Source organism: Amblyomma americanum, chromosome 5 (genome assembly GCF_052857255.1).
Source record: "Amblyomma americanum isolate KBUSLIRL-KWMA chromosome 5, ASM5285725v1, whole genome shotgun sequence".
NCBI classification, from domain to species: Eukaryota; Metazoa; Arthropoda; class Arachnida; order Ixodida; family Ixodidae; genus Amblyomma; species Amblyomma americanum.
Genome location: NC_135501.1, coordinates 178,797,316 through 178,817,598, shown reverse-complemented (window position 1 = coordinate 178,817,598; position 20,283 = coordinate 178,797,316). Strand labels below are relative to the sequence as shown.

At 43.2% G+C, this 20,283-nt stretch overlaps 2 long non-coding RNA genes across 2 annotated transcripts; one reads left to right on the top strand and one right to left on the bottom strand.

Moving 5' to 3' along the window:
* The first annotated feature begins 1,648 nt into the window (after window positions 1-1,648).
* Window positions 1,649-12,579, top strand: LOC144133091 (uncharacterized). Its single transcript, XR_013314985.1, has 3 exons — window positions 1,649-1,759; window positions 6,790-6,834; window positions 12,293-12,579. It is a non-coding gene; the product is annotated as an uncharacterized LOC144133091 (long non-coding RNA).
* Window positions 12,580-19,063: 6,484 nt separating this feature from the next.
* On the bottom strand, window positions 19,064-20,025 carry LOC144135353 (uncharacterized). The gene is made up of 2 exons (XR_013315466.1): window positions 19,861-20,025; window positions 19,064-19,239 (listed from the first exon to the last, which is right to left on the bottom strand). It is a non-coding gene; the product is annotated as an uncharacterized LOC144135353 (long non-coding RNA).
* Window positions 20,026-20,283: the final 258 nt, after the last annotated feature.

Genomic DNA, 20,283 nt, shown 5'->3' with positions numbered 1-20,283 from the left:
TTATCTCTTTTTATACCGCCCACGTAACAATCAATTCACAAGTAGCTTGATTCTGAACGGGAATAGTCAAAATGCACTCAAGAAGCAACTGTTTGGTTATTTTACATCGAACCTTATTATCCACTGCACAAGACTATTCTAAAAAATAAAAAAAAAACTAATGATGATGATGATGATGATGATGATTGAAGATTTTTATGGCGCAAGGGCGTCTATGGCACAAGGTAATTTCGACATCTCAAGGTGGAATCAGCGACCCATTTCTCATGCATTTCACCCTAAATAAGCCGAGCACCAAACCAGGCGAAAACTTGTACCCACTGTATCACTGTATCACAGCACCTCCCACATGCGAGGAGGATGCTAAACCACTTGGCTCCGTTTCGCTGGGTGTTCTTTCTTCTTCGTCCCACTCGACACGGCGACACTGCCCCACAGCCCCCCTTACCGTGACACTAGAAAAACCGGTACATCACAGAGGTGCACACTCTGTGGCTGCGGGGCCTCCACATCCAGAACAACGGGACAAAAGCTCTGGTTAAACCTGCACTCACGCGATAGCTACAGCTGGCCGAGTGGAACTCGAGTGGAGCCACGTGACCAGCAACGGAGCTCAAGGAGCACCACGCTGAAGGCTCGAAATGCTAGCGTAATGTAGCTGTCGCTACAAAATCCGGTGGCGTCGTTGGTGTCATTGACCGTGAGCGATAAATGCATGAAAAATCCCCAGAGAAGCAATCTAGGAGGCAGGTGGGCCACCTATGTCAGCTAACCTTGTGGCGTCATCACAACCTGCCCACCTGATTGTGGGCAAACTGCGCAGTGTGGCACGTGGCGGCTAGATAATGACTGGTGCGAGAGTTTGCTCTTGAAGAGCAACATGGGTCGCACGGGGCCCGCCAGTGGCAGCACCTGCCATCGCAGGGCTGTGGCGCATCGGTTAACCGCGGCGCCACAGCGCTAGGAGTAGTATCATGACTCCCAAGGATCTATTAATGTTAAGTAGAGAATGACCAATTCTGCATGCATGGGTATTATTTCATTAACGCTATCGCGTCAAACTCTTAGGCGGAGCTTATGTGCCCCTCTATTTTTTTTTATCTTGACATTGCTACCTTTTTGCCTAATGTATCAGGGGCGCTTTTCGTGACGTCGTTCTTCTCAGTAAGGCATGTTGCTGGGCTAGTTGGTATAGCATTTTTTGAAGCTTGCAAAAAATCCACCTTGACGCAACTAAGTTCACACAGACAAGACACAAGGACAATGGCGCCTGTCCATTGTCTCGTTGTGTCTTTTTTCTGTGTGAGTTTATTTGCGCTAAGGTGGATTTTTTGCAAGCTTCAAAAAAAGACGTTCTTCGTGCCTTCTGAAAAGAACAATCACAATTGCTTTAGATCACACAGAGGGGGGAAACTTTATCTTTATGCGTGAAAAATAGCGCCGAACAATACACCATAAGTTTCCGGAGTGTCAGAAGGGTTGAAAATACTGAGTGTTCTTTTTTCGATGTAAAAAGGTCATTCAACGGAAAAGATGTGCTGGTAAAAAGAAAGTACCCTCCATGACGACAGATGATAGTGCTATTTTAATATAATACAGCTGTTGCAGCACCGTTTCTGAATAAAATGCCCCCGAGAGGCTCAGGAATAGGCACATTGAATAAAGTGGGCGTCGCATTCTGCAGCTGAGACTCCAGACATGAGGACCCTACTTGTCGTCCTCGGCGCACTTCTCGTTCTCGACGTGGCCCTTGCGAGGCGTAAGTAAACTTTCTCTACGAGGCTTATTTACTGCGAAGTTTAGAAGCGAAGGAAGCATTTATTCAGAAAAGGCGTTCAGATACCGTTGCACTAAAGTATGCAGCTAGCACATCGACAGGCGGGGTCTTCTTTTTTCTTTCAACTACAGCTGATAAGCGACTGTTCCTGGGTTTCGCGTCGTAGTATGAGTAGTAGTAGTAGTCGTTGTAGTCGGCGTAGCCGGTGATTGTGTTGCCTAGGAAACTTGTCGGAGGGTGGCTACTGCGGAAGGAGGAGGGTACGGCGAGTGAGTGGGTAACAGTTAGGTGGTTAACACCGACACCATGAGGAAAGTGATTAGCTTGGCAAGAGGAGGAAGTGGTGAGGACGGATGAATCTCCAGCTGGAGGATTTTTACCCACGAAGGAGGAGGGTGTGACGAGAGCGTAAGAAGGCGCAACCGGTGGGCGGTTGCACCAGGAACAACCTGGAGGTTAGTTACCTTGGAGGGAGGAGGAGGAGGGTTACCTTGGAATGAGAGGGTATGACGAGGGATTAGTAAGGCGGAACCGGCGGGATATTACTACTACGGGACCCATCCGGAAGGTGGAGGAAGGGTGGGAGGAGGAGGATGTGGCGAGAGCGGAGGGATCGCCAACCGGAGTCAGATTAACAGAGAGGGAGAAAAGCGTGTTAAGAGCATAGGAAAGCTTAACTGGAGCGTGCTGGCCACGGAAGATACCAGGTGGGTAGTTACCCTGGAAAAAGGAGGAGGGTTATCTCGGAAGGAGGAGGGCATGGCAAGAAGTTGGAGTGCATAACCGGAGGGTTGTTACCAACGGAACCATTTACAGGGTGGTTACCGTGGAGGCAGGAGGGAAAACATGACGGGAGCGGAGTAACATAGCGCTGTCCATCTGTGGCAGCTGCTGCGAAACGCGCAGCCCGAGGAGAGAGTAATAGGTGGCGCCGTACCTATATACAGTGGTAAACTGCAGATGTCAGTTTGTCTATAAACGAGTATGCGTCGAAAAATAAAGAGAGCGCTCTACGGCGGCGCAGACTTGAAGTCACCCTCAGATTGTCTGCCTCAAAATATCGTTAAATATAAATTGCTTCAAAGGTGTTGTTTAATGTCCCGTTAGAGAGCGGTAACAGACCTGTTACTATTTTTGTACTTAGATTATTTGCTCTACATTTGCTTAAAGTTCTTATATCATATATATGGAAATGAGTATAATGAGGAATGAGGAAATGAATATAAGGAAATGAGGGGCTCGTTTGACAAACACATGGAGGAAGCCAGCAGCCACCGAAACCAAGGTGCATAGTCCCAGGGAATGTTTCTGTTGTTTTTCTTAATTTCTAGTGCTGATCAGTGGGAAAATAATACTTCGATTAATCTGTCGCTTAAAGAAAATTTCTTCTAAAGCAGCAGGAAAAACAGCCATGCAGTCGGTGGGATCCGAAACCACGACCTCCGGATATTGTGTCCGGTGCTGTACCAACTGAGCTACGGCTACGGCTGTCTTATATGCTGCTCTCGTGGGTATTTATGTTTTTTGTTTGTAACCGAACCTTCAGAGTGTTCACCAGTGCCACCCTCGTCCATAGCGGCGGACGTGCTGCGGCCAGTTGCAGAAGTACTGTGCCTCCGCACAGCCTAACATGGTCTACAGAAAAAACCAACTGTAGACGTAAATGCCAATCTGCGCTGAAAACTATTCAAAAGGAACCAAGGTAAAAAACAAACGACTTAACGTAGCTTACGTAAAGATGGTTGTGGGAAGGTTGTCATCTTGTTTCCGCTTAAGTACTGCGGTGTTCGCCGGTTTCACTAACGAAGAAGCGGTAGAAATCTTATGAAGTGCTTTATTTTTAGAATCTAAGACTGTTTCCTGGCTGCGCTGAGGCCGATGATCTTTTTTAAAGAGATCCCACTAACGTCATTTCTCACGCCACTTAGACGGCGGGACTTTCACAACTTCTACGAACACTGATGTGCTCGCTGGACGGCCACTCCATTGGCACTTAGTGTCCGTCTTTTGTACTGGACACGTATCATTCCCCACCGCTAAAAGAAGGCCGCAAAGAATCAATGCGACGAACCAGTCTAAGGAACTGCGTTCTCTTCCGCTGTTCAGCGGAGGCAAATAAATCGTTTTCGGCGGTTATACGTGCCGTTTGGAAGAGGACCCGCTATCTAACTGTTGGCCCCGGTTGTGATATTCTATCAGTGGCTGCCAAGGCGGTCTACTAACTTGTCACGTTATTTCCCCTCTCAAGCGTTTCGCGCTGTTTTCGTCTTGTTCGGTGCTGAGCGTGCTCTTATGTAATTACGTGCAACAGCTGTCCCTGGGGACGACCAACGTTCATCATGGTAGTGAAGGCTCTCTATAGCGGCTTTTATCTCTGTAAATTTAAACGCCCCTCATTGCTCGTCGAGCTGATCGGATGCGTGGCAGTTCGCCTTATAACATAAATCTACGTTTACTCCAACTTAAGTATCACAATTTAATGACGAAATTTTGCACCCAAAGAGCCTAGTGAGACCTTTTTCTATATTGCAAGAAGCAATGAATGACAAAGTTGCCTATTAGTCGCTATCGCCATTTTTCTGCATTCTGGCTATGAACGCACCAAACATTCAACATGGCCGAATGGAAAGAAGGATACCCAGCAAGCGATTCTTCAGTGAATGAGGTCATCATTTTCGAAAAAAAAAAGCGGCGGTTACACTCGCGTTGGTCATTTTGAAGCTTCCAGTGCACTGAATGCATTCATGGCCACGATACTAGGCGGGAGCCAGATTTGGTAAAACCGATTTTATCGAGTTTCGAGCATTTACAATTAGAATTTGAACATCATTAGGAAATTTTACTCGAAGCTTTGAGCACAAGATTGCTCAGCTAGAACAACGACATCATACATGCCACCACTGAACGCTTGATAGTCTGCACGCCTTAGAAGAGTTGAGTATTCCACAACAGCCAAAAATATTGGGATCGAGGCGGCCCTACGAAGAATTCTAACTTATTCAGCTCAACCGATGACTTTTCTGGCTGATGAAAATTCTCCACTTAAACTTGGAGAGCTTGACTTTCCTCAGAAATGTCGTAGCTTGGATCTCTGCACTTTGTGTAGTGACCGCAACGCAAGAGATTTTCTATGCGTTTATCGTGGGTGCCTTCGCAAATCGAGATAATCAGCACGCTTTAGGAAGCGTTGTCCTGCAATCCGCCAAAGAAAGTTTTTCATATGCAATTCGATCCTCGATGGAAAAGTGACAAACCAATTCAAACCACAGGTGATCATAGGGCTAAAAAGAGAAGTACTCTACTGCACTGGTGCCTCAGGTTTCTGCCCAAGCGCGAATGTGTAATTCTAAGACACGACTGACATCCCCTCCGCTGCTTTTCACATAGGGGGTTTGAGCTGACTACGTTTCGTCGTATGTGTGGCCCAAATAGAAATGCGGAGTGGCAAACCCTACTCGCTTCGGGTATCAGAGCGTAGCGGCCACATGCTTGTTTCTAACGCATCTTTTTACAGCGGCTGAACCGAACGGTAACTAGAGAGGTTTCCTGGCTATATTTAAACTATTTTCAGAAGTCTAAAGTTGTCAACAGAAGGTGACGGCCGCAGCTGGATACCGTATTTACGCAAATAACGAAGTGATTTTGTTCACAAAATGTCAGAAATTATCGGGTTTTGTTCATTACGGAGGATATAATATTCTGAAAAAATTTCGACCAGTAATAATGTAGCATCTAGGCAGTCTCATGAAATCCTTGCTTCATGCGGAAGTACACACCTCCTAAATTTATGGCAGATTTTAGCTCACTGAACGTGCTGAGAGGCTAAGTTAAGCAGCCTTACTTCAAAACCGCGCATAAATTATTCTAGCGGCACATAATGGTGTACAAAGGCAAAATCAGAATTCAATATAGCAGACCACTAACTGCTTTGGTGCGAAGCGCTATCACAACAAGCGGCTACTATCTATTGCATAACGAAGAGAGGACCACTCGAGACCTGCTGGGGTTTTGGATTCCCCGCGGAATGCTCTTAATCGCAGTTTGTCCTGTAAGGTGACGTATAGAAACTGACACTCGATATGTAGTGTTTTTTTTTAGTAATACATAGTCATTTAGGCTTTAGAATATGTCACTTATTAGCACACATTGTGACCAACAGCAGACTGAGCACCACAAGGGAGCATTTATTACGAGACGGTATAAAAAGAATTAATTTCCGACAGCCAAAGAGAGGATGTGTTCAGTATTCGAGCCCGTAGAATACGCGAGCTAATACGGCGTTTTTACTTGACGCATAATGCAAGTTTTGAAAATCCGCTGTTTGGATAGAGAGCTGTGCCATAGACAGCCGACGTTCATTACTTTATAAGCGACGCTAATGAAGAGCTAGCCGCCACTATTGTGAGCGAATAATCTCACTCGTAGCTTCCAACCACGGACCTCTCACTTTGCATTGGTTCTTGATCCTTGCGTTCTTTTTTCCGAGTGAATGATTATACTACGAAGAGCAGCCCTGTAGGAAAGTTCCTGACCTGCTCAGGAGAAAACATCGAGCGCCAGGCTATGTTGTGATTAGCCAGTTTAAATATAGCTCGTAGAGCGTGGTTTCAAAGTTAGATCGAGCTTAATATGTTGCTCAATGCTAGGTTGTCAATAAAACGCTTGAGCAGGCTCCCTTTCCAAGAACTGCCAATTTGACCAACGTCGTCATATAAGGGGAGGCTTCTTACTCACTTATGTAGACTTTTTTGTTTCGCTTCGGAAAGAGTATGCAAACAATAATTCATGATGTGGAGAGAAACTGCGAAACGTAAGTATAAGTTTATCAGCGTTTGTATTTGCTCGTGCAATCTCGGCACCTACTCACTTTTTTAGATAATTTTTGGACATGTATTGATGCAGTACCTCGTAGGCGGAAGTCTAACTCAATTGTTCTACCCTTTAGATTACAACGCCAATTTCCTCATTGTTCCTTCCTCCCCCCTCCCCACTGCTGTGTTACCGCCACGCAGGTTATACGCCAAAGGTTTGTGAGCCATATTGGGGAGCCGCAGAAGGTGAGTAGAGTATATTTTCCTGCGTTTGCAGCTCGGCCGAATCTAAATTCTTTAACTCAAAAGGTCAATTCGCAAATCGACAGCCAATTTATTTTTAACAAGTTTGCACCTTTTGTCTGGAGAATATATGCAAAGAATATCTGTCTGCGAAGGACAGAATATCAGTTGCCATAATAATCATGTGCTAATAGGTAAGGATAATATTGCCCACTCTCTCAATTTTCTGTGGTTTACATTGCTAATGCTGTTGCGTTTTCTTGTACCTGATGCATTGTCTTCAAAAACAGAGGAATGTTAAGTCAAGCAGTTACATTCAAGCAGCTTTCAATCAGCCGTCGCGTACAGTCAAGATTTACATTGCAGCCCTCCCCACCACTCAGTTCAACCTTGCGACGTAGACCAGTGAAGACTGTGACAATTTTTGAATTGAGCAGCTGTGTAATCGAGCTCTAGATGTCCGCCAAAAATTTCGCTGGCGCACCGCAGTTTACTCGCCAAATTCGCCAATCATGGCGATATCTGAACTCTAATATTTAGTCTCTTCTGGCTGATAAAAGTGCCACCTGCAGTGAGAAAATCGCATCTTTGTTTCTAGAATGTGGTAATCCATTGACACCGATCAAGTGCAGTTTGTCATCAATATGTATTTAGTATATTTATATTTAGCGCCTCGTTTTTGTTGTCGGGGAAAAGCAAAATGCGAGATATCTGTTGCCCTATTCGGGTTTGTTAGCTTACAGCACATAGTCTAACGAAGCGGTATCCACGGCTGCTCGGGCTTACCGACTTAGTGTGGAGTTCGCTGTGCATGCATGAGAAAAGAAACAGGCCGCAGCAAGTATCATTCTTGCAGAGCAGTAGTGTATATTGTAGTTTAGATAAGGCCGCAGCTCATCAGTGGTCTCAGCATAAAGTCATAGTAAATGTGAACACTTTAGCATTATAACGCTCGCCATTATCTACCAAGCCAGCCACGTATTAATAACGGAATAGGCAAGGATATACTACCAAGAAATCAGAGCCGCAATTTCGTTGGTAAGGAATGTGTTGCTTATCAAGTACTCAGCATTTGTTTCAGTAAATTGTTTTGCGCCAGAATCAATTCTGATACACGTGTATAAAAATAAATTTTTAAGAACGGCAGACACTTGAGACCTTAATGATTTTTTTTCCCTCAATTTCGAAAAAATATGCACCAATGTTCTCGCTTTCTGAGGTCGCACTTTATTCAATAATCATAGGCGGAGGCTTTTCATTCACCATTATATCATTCAATTGCGCGAAGTGTTTTCCTTTGTATCGTAATAAGCTTGCCGAATCAAGCAGAATTTGCATTTTTCAGGGTAAGCATAAAGTAAGCAATTCCTGAGTAAAACAGTATGTAGTATATATACTTTCATGTCCGAATGCTACCAGCTGTTGAATTCAAAGTGGAAATAAATTTAGAAACAAGGAACGCACAACCATATAATGCCTGACATTCACACAAACAAAGGTAATAGACAAAGCTGTGGAGAAGCATTTTGTAGAATTTCAGTTTAGACACCAGATACTTACAAAGTCACAATATCAATTTTTTAAAGCACCTTCGAAAATAATTCGCTGTGTTAGAGAAGAACGAATATTTAAAAAGAGAAATCTCACTGAACAGGGTAGTGCAAGGCATATTCATTAACTTCAAAAGCCGTTTTGTGTTATAAATTGTCAAATAATTTTCTGGATGCAAGAGCGCGAAACAAAAGCGCTATTTTTTTTCAGACAAGAATAAGCAAGCCATTTGTCAAAGCATGAATGTTTCAGATTTTCTTTGCTGAAAATAGTGCTCAAGTCAAAACACAGCGCGTAGTGTTTAATTACCAAATGTCCTGGGACGATCACGTGGTTCACATTATTTCTAAGTTGTCACAAATTACACGCCACCTTCTTCGCAACAATTAAATCTTGTCGTTTTGTGTTACAATGCTAGTTTATTTCTTTTTATTTCATTTTCACTTAGCTACTGTACCCTTATCTGGGGAACTGCATCCCAGTTAAAGTGTGACCTAATTAGTTCTACTGCAAAATACACTTTTATAATTTTAAGACCCAAGAGACACCGCAGAAGAGAAAGATTTATACAGCACATAATTACATAATTATTCCAGCAACAAAAATCAAGGGCTCTCATTTGAGGCGAACATTTCAACCGGAATTCTTGAAGAAAACATCATTTACTGAAAATATTTCAGGCTTCACAAAGTGCGAAGAAAGCTATGGGACTAAAAATGGGGACATGTGGGAACTTAAAATGTTTTGAACAACATATTGTCAAGATATTTTTGAAAACGGGATTCTATGACTTCCTGATGACCTACTGCAACAGAATACAAGACCCCAACTGGTCACATTTTACAAATGCCTAGATTCCTCAACCTTTTCTTGGCTCTTATTTCTTTTGCAACGAAAGCTGAATTGCTTTGTAGAATGGTGGTATTACCGGATGTTATTTCTATTCCTATTAAATGTCTTTGCCCTGTCGTCAAGAAGACTCTTAATGTTCTTTGATATAATGAGTTACATTGAGAAGTGAAAGCACAAGGCTCAATACACAGCTTGAAGTAATTATGGCTGCAGTGCACAGCAAGGTGACCAATTAAGTTTAGGCCAGATTAACGTACCTGCAATTAGCAGATAAAATGGCGTCCGATAAGCTTGCCCACTGTTCTCAAATTGCTGGGCACTCTGGCAGGCGTCTTCTGTCGGAAACAGCAGGCAGAAGTTCAGCGCTGGGCATCCCAAGTGACCCAGCAGAGCAACGATGATTGCAGAACTGCTGATTCCAAGCCGGGTTTCATCAGCAAGGCACTGGTCGTTTGCTGGCATTGCCATCCCGTACTCGCCAGTGAAGACGTGATGAGTACTGTGCGAACAGTAGATTAGAAAGGCATCTCTCTCAGAATTGTGTAGACTGCCTTTTTCCAAAGGAGTGCTGTAGCTACCATTCCTTTCTTTCTGACTAATTTACCATCCTTGATATCGAAAATAGGGTACATTTCGTGCCAACTAGAGAACGTAGAAATTGCTGTTTTCAGAAAAATAAATGGGCAACAAATACTCCTTAATTTTTTTGCACGCGTATTTTTTTCACCTATAGTTTCAGTACGTTTTACTAAATTTTCGTCATATGCATCTTGGAGAAAGAGAAAAACAACTTTGATGAAGCCCCAGTCGATGAACGCCAGGCGAGAAGTCCATCTCTCCCGTCGCCCCTAACCATCGGCCGGAATACCTTGTGACAAAACAGAATCAAGGGCTTGACAGATGATGTCCAGAAAATTATTGCACAATCTCAATTGTATAAATCTTGTGGTTTCTTTACCTCAGTTTCGAACTATGTTGACAGTTTGGAAGGAATTTCTTATATTCGTGCAGAAACAAACAGCGCGATTGGGATGTACCTTTGGAAACTAAGTAATTGGCTTCCGAGAGGTCTGCACCTATTTTAGGCGAAAAGTTTTTGTTTTAAACAGCAATAATAAAGCCGCCTCAAAGGGCTAACTTTTTTTCTGTCGTGGGAAAAATTGCTCTATATTTATAACCATATCCCGCTTCAAAGAAGATATTAAGGTTTAAAATTTATTGCAGTCAATCGAACCGAAGCCTATTACACAAGAGTTTTCAAAAATATGAGCTTCGTTAAAGTGTTCTAAATCTTACCCAATTTTATAAGCGAAAGCAAATTTTTACAGGTAAAACTTTAAGAAAAAAAATGAACTTGTGGCTGTTTCAAAAACTAAATTACTTTAAGGAAGTTTTGAAATGACCATTGCCTGCCTTTACAACTGAAAAAAAATATCTGAAAGAATAAAAAAATACCAGCTATTTTAGTTTTTTGGCTGTATTCCATAAAGTTGGGCACACCATTGGACGAAACAGCTGGACGAACCCTTCGCGGGGTCGTTGTGGTACCAAATCGAAGACAAACTTTGCGGAAGCCCCACAAATGCCACAAATAGCATCGGGAACGTGAAAAAACTTTACAAAACGGTTGCGTAGTCCAGCAAAACTAACCCAAATAAGAAAGTAACTAAGGCGCTGCCACCCGTGCTTGTACTCCAGGAATTTTTTGATCGCTTAATTATAGTTGTATTACGAGGTGGCATCCTCAGAATCAATGCTACCTTGTAGGCGATAGAGTCAACCGCTGCTGGACGCTGCTAGCTCAGAAGATCTGCCGCATTTCAGGGCGCGCGCGGGCTATGGTAGCATAGGCGGCCATCCACGTCTACAGTCCGGTGTTTTCACAAGCGCTTTATGAATCGTTGCGACGCGTAAAAAAAGGAGAAACAATAAATGTAAACTAAACTCTTTTTTTTAGCTTCCAATGAAATGGCGCAGCTTGTTCACGAACAGCGCGGAAGCGTTTCAATCTGGCGTTCGCATTCATCGTTAGTTGGTTAGCATTTGCAAGGGAGCACCGCAGAGATAGAGGTATACAGTGGCGGCGATTATCTTGAGAATTGGTGCAAGATAATTGGTGTCAAGTGCGATGCAAAAAATAACATTATAAAAATACCGAAAAAATTATTTCCTTGATCCTTTAAACATAGGCGCCAGAAATTTGATGTCGCTCAGTCGGCCTTTAAAAGAAAATCTCCAGGTATTTTTTAATAAATGCAACAAAACTGTCTTTTTCGCTTATATGAAGGGTATTTTTTAAATATGGGTACGCGCTTGAATTCTCTCGATTGTAGATCGGGTGACAAAACCTAATATGGAGGTGCACAACATCTTTAAAAAAATTTGTCATGTTGAGGCTCCGCTTTCATTTACACAAGAGGCTGACATTTTTTTGTTCAAATATGAGTGAACTGATCCCATCGCAGCTTTCTGAGAAAGAAACTACATTATATATTTCCAAGCACGTTTTTAGGAGACGAATTTCTTTTACATGACGAAAGTCAGCAAAAATGTTTTTAACGTAACAAAACAAAAACTTCTCGAATGTGCGGGGAACTGACCTAAAAGAGATGCAAACATTTTGATGCAGAAGAAAATTAAAGTTCATCTATGTCAATTGTACTTTTGCCAAACGCGTTCGCATTTTTAGTAATGCTGACTAATCAGTTAACAGAGTAGCTCTGATAACTCCGACGCGGATTCTAGTAATGATAAACATTGATTCATTTTTTAAACACATGTTCGCGTTAGGAAGCCTGAAATAGTCACTCACAGAATTATTCCCGAAACTGCATTCACATCAATCAAATGCATTGCAGCGAATAACAGAGCGTGATCAGCGAACCTATTTAGACAATGCATAAGTCGAAAACGATGGTGGCCTATAGTGATTATTGCTCCAAGAGACACCTCTGATTAAAGATTTTGCATGGAATGGGTGCAATTCGCGTATTTTGTGAGCACTGTTATTTTCTTGCGAGCCTTACTAACACAGATGTTTTTTTGGCGTCATTTCTAGCACTTTCTGGCTGCAGAAGGTACGAGAAGTGTAAGCAAGGTTCGGCAACCTGTGGTGAAAACAACTGCGCATATATCAGAAGAGGACCCAAGCCTCTGCTATGCACGGCTGACCTCTCTTTTAGGTGTTTCTGCAGAGGCAATCTTTGGAGAAACCGCTTCGGAAAGTGTGTCCCAAGAAGAAAATGCTCTTAAAGCTAATGGGTGTGTCTCATCAGAAAAGGCTATAGCTGCACGCTTCTCCGTCCTTGGACAATAAATAAAACACCAGTAGTGGTCTGTTCGTGCCATGCAGACTCTTTTTTCTTATTTTTTAAAAATTCAAATTCTTAATCTAATTTGCTAGCAACAGGTTTTCAGCATGTAAATTAAGGAAGCGATGCGTGCTTACTCATTTCAATCTTGATCTAATCGCCTTCGTCTCTTTTCGCAGTTTTTAAAAAGATTTAATATACCAACGAGGCATCCTGCGCTATCAAGAAAGTTGTGCGGGTTGGCGATTCAATATTATACACTTGGCACCAGCGTAGAATACAGAGACAGAGACGAGGCACACAGGAGAACCTGTGGACAAGAGCTGCTTCATTACTAGTTGATACCAGTCGGCCAGCATAAATTGAAAGGCGGAATTTGCTGCTGCTGTGGCTCAGTGGTTATGGTGCTCGGCTGCTGACCCGAAAGATGCGGGTTCGATCCCGGTCGCGGCGGTAACATTTCGCCGGAGGGGAAATCTTGATTAGACATCTTGGTACCACCTGCCGCGGTGGTTCAGTGGTTAGAGGGCGCTCGACTACTGATCCGGAGTTCCCGGGTTCGAACCCGACCGCGGCGGCTGCCTTTCGATGGAGGCGAAACGCTAAGGCGCCCGTGTTCTTTGCGATGTCGGTGCACGTTAAACGCCCTTTAATTTCATGCAATAAAGAAAAACATTTACAGTCCACCACAATTGTAATTGTTTTTATTTATTGCATGAAAGTAAACCTACTCTTACATGCTTCAGTTCCGATTTAACCAGGTAGCGTCCAGATGTCTAGGAAACGTATCTTACTAAGGAGTATGTACTAAGGCGTGCATGAATAATTTAATTATGAGCATAAAAATTAGACATCCCAATTAAGCTGTATGTCGCACAACGCGTAGCAAGCACTCGAGATAAGACAGAACATACGGCACTCAACATCATTCTGGCGTCTGTGTGCCAAGTTCCCTTCGCGGTAAAGTGCAGTGTGACGCAGCACTTTACGCACAAATTGCTGAAGAAACAGATTTTCTCCCAGGGCCCACGCTGTGGCGCAGGTCAATGGGCTGCCGGAAACGTATCTTCGAGATATGTACTGAGGCGTGCATGAATAACTTAATTATGAGCATAAAAATTACATATCCCAATTAACCAGTAGCGAATTACGTTTCCGGTGAATTTCCTTGGTGCATGGCGTGCAGTCGCCGCGCCACCATGCGCCGCCCACTGAATCCCCAACACGCAATGCACGGCGATAGTCCAGCAGATGGCGCGCGTGTAGTGAATGCACAGATGAATCTTCGAATTGTGTATTGCGGCGTTCAGAAACAGAAGACAAGGCGCATTCGCACGAAAATCGCACTTCTACAAAGTCATTGCAAAGAAAAATGTTGCGACCAATAGAAATGAAAGAAGCGGTGGAAGTACTGGCATAAACACCTGCTAAAGGATCCAAGTACTTCAGCTGAGAAATATCACGTGACGCCTGTAGTTAGTGCTCAAAACTATAAAAACAAGTCGAGGGAATGTCAAGTGCCGGCGTTAATTGGTGTTCCGCAAAGGCTACTTGAGTGAGGGAACTTTCACAAAAACTCTGAGAAAGTGCAGCGTTCGCTAAAAGCAACCACTAGACTAGCACGCTGACTCCATGAACAATTGAAATGGCGAGACGGTTTTAAAATACTATTCACTAGTTCACCCTCGCGATGATCGCGCGCTTAACCGAGGTTTACCGCCTCCCACAGTGAATCCTTTGACAGCTGCAGGCTAAATATTCTTTTGTCGTCGCGTTCCCTTCGGCGGGGCACGATGGGGGGCAGCCTGTGTCCTCTTCGTGAAACCTGCGCACTCTGTACAGGTGCTCACGATGAACAGAATAAAGCATGTGAGAGCGTTAGTATGTGAAGCGCCCAAAAACACTGCACACAGGAAAAGAAAAGACACGAGACAGGCGCAACTTGCCACTGTTTATTGAATTCAAGAACGGCTTATTTATAGCGAAGATGAAGGCGCGGAGGAAAGGGAGAGAAAAACAATATAACAAACAAGAGGGAAAATGACATGTGCGAGGGCAAGGATACTGCAATGGAGGGAACAAAAGGGATTCAACTCTTTCTAAAATTATCTAAAAAAACGACCAGCGATGGGGTGCTAACACAGGAACTCCCGCTTTTTCTAATCCGGTGGGCTTCTAGCAGTTCACGGGCTGTCTTATCTGTGCTTCTACATAATATCTCAGCGTCTTGGAGCTTTGCTTCACAAATCTTCTGCTCTTCTTTGCCACAGTACTTGCAAATGATGACAAGCCGATGTATTAATGAAAGTCTAACGGAGCATAAAATCTCGCTAAGAATTAGTACCGGGTCACATTTGCCGCATCATTGCAAGCACTGCGGCAACGAAGAGCAGAGCATTTGTGAAGCAAAGCTCCAAGACCCTCAGATATTATGTACAAGTAAAGATAAGACTGCCCGTGAACTGCTAGAAGCTCACCGGAATAGAAAAAGCGGCAGATCCTGTGTTAGCACCCCATCGCTGGTCATTCATAAGAATGAAAGTATATTTTTAGACAAGTTTACGAAGAGTTGAATCACTTTTGTTCCCTCCTGTGAAGTATCGTTTCCCTCCCACATGTCATTTTCCCTCTTGTTTTTTATATTGTTTTTCTCTCCTTTTCCACCACGCCTTCATGTTGGCTATAAATAAGCCGTTCTTGAATTCAATAAACAGTTGAATTTCCACTTTTTTTTTTCAATCTTTCCTCTCATGTGTCTTTGAACTCTCCTACCTACTTGGCAGCGATTGTGGCTCATCTTGAGCCAGTGGGCAGGCCGATGCACTTTCCATTTCATTCTTCCTGCAGTCACCACAACAACAAGAATAAACAGTTGCAAGTAGTGCCTGTCTCGTGTCTTTCCTTTTCCTGTGTGCTGTGTTTTTGTGCCCTTCATCTACCCAAGCTTTGAACCAACTTGCTCAAGAACGTGTTCTACTGCTTGGAAGAGCGCTTTGCAAAACCTGAGATTTTGTTGCCTTTGCCTTTACGCACTCGGAAGATCTCCACAATATTTTGTTCTCCGCACTTTTGCCTTCACCTGCTCTTTCGTTTTGCGAATAAAGTGAATGTTAATTGGGTACTGCTTTCCTTTAGGCTTGATGTATGCCAAATAGATTCCAGTCAGTCGTTTCCCATTTTCACAGCTTCAGGAGACTTTGGTTGAGCGCTAACGATGGACGTTTAGTAGTAATGGCCTCTGGCTCAAAGACCACGCCTTTTTCTTCTGCGCCATCCTTTTAAAAGGCGTTTTCCGATTCTCCTCTCCATTTCTGATCTTCTGACTGATTATTTATTTTCTTCTCGTGCTCTGGTGTGTCTCACGCCGACAAAGCACCCGTTAGAATCATCTGCACTGCTGCGAATGCTAGCCAGTAATGTTGTCAGCCCTTTGACAAGTCTTTAAGGAACTTCGTGCTCAGTATCCGTGGGCTAGCTACGTGGATGTGCACTCTCATGAAGAGCTCGTAAATGGTTAGCAGTAAGCGTACTGGTTTGCAACTCTTCTGTCGCTCTTCGAAGAACCGAAAAACGTTGATTGATTAACGGTGCAACGCCATGAGACGCCTGTCCCCCTTGAGGCAATAATCTGCTTTCTTCAAGGAACTAAAGCACTTCTCGCGACAAAAAATGAGGGCACTAAAGTCTGCTTACGTGGAGGAATGCGAAAGCATGGTTTTTGAGGATAACTCCTTGTCTCTCTCTGCTTCTTTGTTTTTGCTCTAAGGAGGATTTCAGAAGAAGGTTCGCACAATTACTCTAACTAAATCTCCTTTTCAACTCAATCACACGTTCAGGTTTGCAAACATGGCCATAATGTGGGTAGTCCGCTGCATGTCAAGACTTTAACCTTCTTCTTTGACTATGTGGAGTTTTCTTAGTCAGCGATTTAAGCACAATTTACATTTTTTTGACGCTTCATTGCAGCATACAAGGTATCACTGTTCGCCACAATTAGTCATTGCTTCTCTATCACACCATTCCTGAAATCTTAGCGATGCATTTGAACGCTTCAAAATAATAACAAGTAACACCCCCCCCCCCCCTAAAAAAAAATCTTGGTAGAAAATTGCAAAAAAGGCGCTTCGTTAGTATAAAGAAGACATTGATAGTCCGCAGCAATTGCTTCAACGTCGTCTCTATTCTAAAAGAGAAAAATGAAACGAGAGTTTAATCCTATGCGTGCATAATCGGTTCGGTTCCCCGCAACAAATTCTTCATTGTTGCGCTCAGGTAAAGACTCTGTGAAGACATCGCCTTTGGCGTAGATTTTTCCCTGCCACTAAAAATCTGAAATCGTTCACATGTCCACAGTCTCAAAAGCCCAGAGTATTCATTCGAATCTTCTATGAATGTTTTTGGACTTCGAGTCTTATCGTCACTTGTAGTTTTTGGATCTTTCTGGAAAGCATAAAAAGGAATGCTTATGAAATTCTCTTCCCTGTCACAATTGTTTCGTCGGGGTGTCAGTAAGTAGTGTGACCTTTTTACGTCTTAATCATATTCATTTGAATTCGCACCCTGAAACGAAAAATTGCGCAGCTCGATGAACGCACTGAGGAGTAGGCTCTCAAGCTAGCTCAGCAGCAATAAGGGGCGTTTTCCGAAAACATTCAAGGACGGTTAGGTCTTGTCCGCACTTGGTAATTGCTACGGTGCCTTATAGACTGAGTTAACTTCAAAGCTACCCAACTAAACAGCCTAGCCACAGTAATGCACAAATATCCGGGCTCCGACGGAGACCTCCTCCGAGACCTAAAAACACGATACCTCCACTCCCATCCCCGACCACCTTCCCGGCGTATACGGGACCTGCCGATCCCGAACACGCCAAGGTCCGGAAGTCTGATATTTATTTATTTATTTGAAGTACCTTACAGGCCCGTAGGCCATTGTGTAAGAGCGGCGACAGACCATCAAGACCAAATTTAAAAGGGGACAAACAAAAACAAGGAAACAATGCAACATACATGATCAGTAATGATTTCAAACACCTCAATATAATACAGAACAGTTGACACAGGAACACGGAAATAGGAACGCATGATAAGTAAAGGTAAATTTGACATAGGAACACCGAATTAAATACAAAAAAGGGACCCAGTGTACATCACACAAAAAATAAAATTAAAAAGCACATGGCGCGTTTACTAGTGTCAACAAAATTTGGAAACAGAAATACAAAAAGAGAGAAAAAGTAAACGAAATGCGTAACATAAAACGTAAAAGAGATTGCATCAGCATGTTAAGATGGCTTCAGTGAAATGTGCAATGAGTTTGTGATGGAAGGTATCAGGATTAGACATTGAGGCGATGTTGTCTGGGAGGTTATTCCATAATCTGACGGTTATTTCATAATCAGTGAATATTCGCACCAACTCCGCCCCCGGAGCGGACGGTGTCACCAAGAAGTCGCTCCGAAACTTACACGACATATACATCACGGCGCAACCAGCTTGCATAAATGAATGTTGGGCGGGAAGGCAGACAATACAGCATGAAAACATGCCAAGGTTGCTTTCATTGTTAAATCAGGCAGAGAACTAGACATTGAAAACCTGGGCCTATCTGTCTCACTCATGCATGAGAAAACTAAAGAAGCATGTTAGCTTTAATTGCCTCCACACCTACGTGAAAGATTACCACCTCCTACCCCCCAATATGCTAGGCTTCCACTGTTCCCTTCAAGAAATGAGGCTGCAGCCTCTCTAGCACTCTATGTTGATAATAAGAACGCACAAAGTTTCAGAAACATTCGCTTAATAAACAAAAACATTTCCATTGTAGTCACGTTTCAATGTCACTGTGGATAATCACAACTGCCCTAGGGCCACATGGTTGATGTCCCTCTCTAAAAACAATCAGCTTTTGTAGTTTCTACGCTTGGTCGAATGAGCCAATGGCATTACTTTTTATACTCACCTACGTGGAGACTCTCGTGACGTTACCAGCGCATGACGCAGACGAGGATCCGAGACGAGGAAACGATGAGAGACTTTCAGCGTTTGTCATGTTATCTTCTCGTATCCTGGTCTGCGTCCTTCACTGTGAACTGCCGGACGAAAAACCAAAAAGCCCAAGGCGGCTGTTTTGATGGAGACACTGCCCTTGGAGGCGAGGCCTAAGCAAAAGCGGCCATTTTAAACAGTTGTCGCATACTTGTCATTTAATTTTACGTCAACAAACACGAATGGTAAAGCAGAGACACAACTGCGCAAAAAATGGCTATCATTCATGTTGGGTTTTCTGTTTATTGCAGTGAAATTAGTAATGTCCAGCCAAATTTCCTGCCCTAGAGCTTTAAGGGTTATCGTAACTTTCATTTGACCGACCGATCCGCGGGTTAAATTCACTTTGCGGTAATTGGTTCTCATGCGCGCCACCGCAGTGTACTACCTAGTTCTTGCCAACTTCATATGACGCTGCATATTATTGTCATAGTCCATAATATCTATGATCGAAATCAACCAAAGCACCAATTTCCGGAAAAGAAATGCTTTTATTTTCCTGTCTTGCTTCCGCACGTGTTTCATGTTTTCTAATAGTCCCGAGTACAAAATTCAAAATCCAACAATTCCAGAGTGATCATTCTGATAATGAATTTTTTTCCTGGTCTTCTTTGATAATTACCATAACCACTAGTAGGTCGTTCCTTCTGGAAAGCGAAAAAAGAAAGCTTATTGCGGCGCAGCTGCATGCTGTAGCAGTTGCATTCTTGCTGGTGACATGCAGTCAGCAAACTTTTTAACGTCTTATTCAACTCCGTTTGACTCCTGTTCATATTTATCACAGGCCAACAATGCGACCTTTAGTCATGCTGCGAGCTCCCTGATGCACTAATTCAACGCGCAAAAGTTCTTCCGGCGCTGGGGCATTGTTTATAGGTGGCTATATCTTTTTACTGTTAAAGTGCGCAGTAACTTTTGTACGGTTAATATAACATGGAGTATTTTGTTAAAATTCGAATTCCTGACGTCTACCACAATGAACGACATGACTCTGAGTTTTCCCTCAATAACTTGCCATCAATATTGGAAGCCACCGTTAGTAACGCATTCGTGCTCAGTGTCGTACAATCACGGCACAAATTATGCTGCAAGCCTGAGGGAACCAGAAGTACACCAGAACAAACAAACTGTTCATAGTTGCAAATAATTTCAGAAAATGTTTTATTCCTGACTTATTTCTTTCAGAAGCAATCATTTTAAAGCATCGCACACTTCGGGCCTTTTTGCTGCAGGCACACTAACCTAAGAAAAACATGGTGCTCACTTACCAGTACCGTCTTAATCCATGTCCATCCTTCCTCTGACTGTAACAAATAGTAAGGAGAATTGTGCCTTACTTAGGCTCTGAAATATTTTCTCTGTCAGTGTCCTACTACTCTGTCTCCACCAAATGAAGGCAACCACAAATGCGGTATCCGGCTACGGCCAATTTGCATTGCAATTTTAGTGAAGGCGAAGGAAATGGATATGAAGGGGCGCTTGTTTTTGCGTTTGGAAAAAGACGAGCACTGTTTCTGGCTACTTGTGCAAGCCAGAAACCACAGATGAAGTCATTAGAGAACAACATTCATGAAGAAAGTGCGATTGTTAGAATAAAAGAAACTGCCACATGTTTTTAAATAAATTTAGATCAGCTGCTGAAGGACACTTTTCCTTATAAAGAGACTTCCCTTTAAAAAAAAAAAACCTGA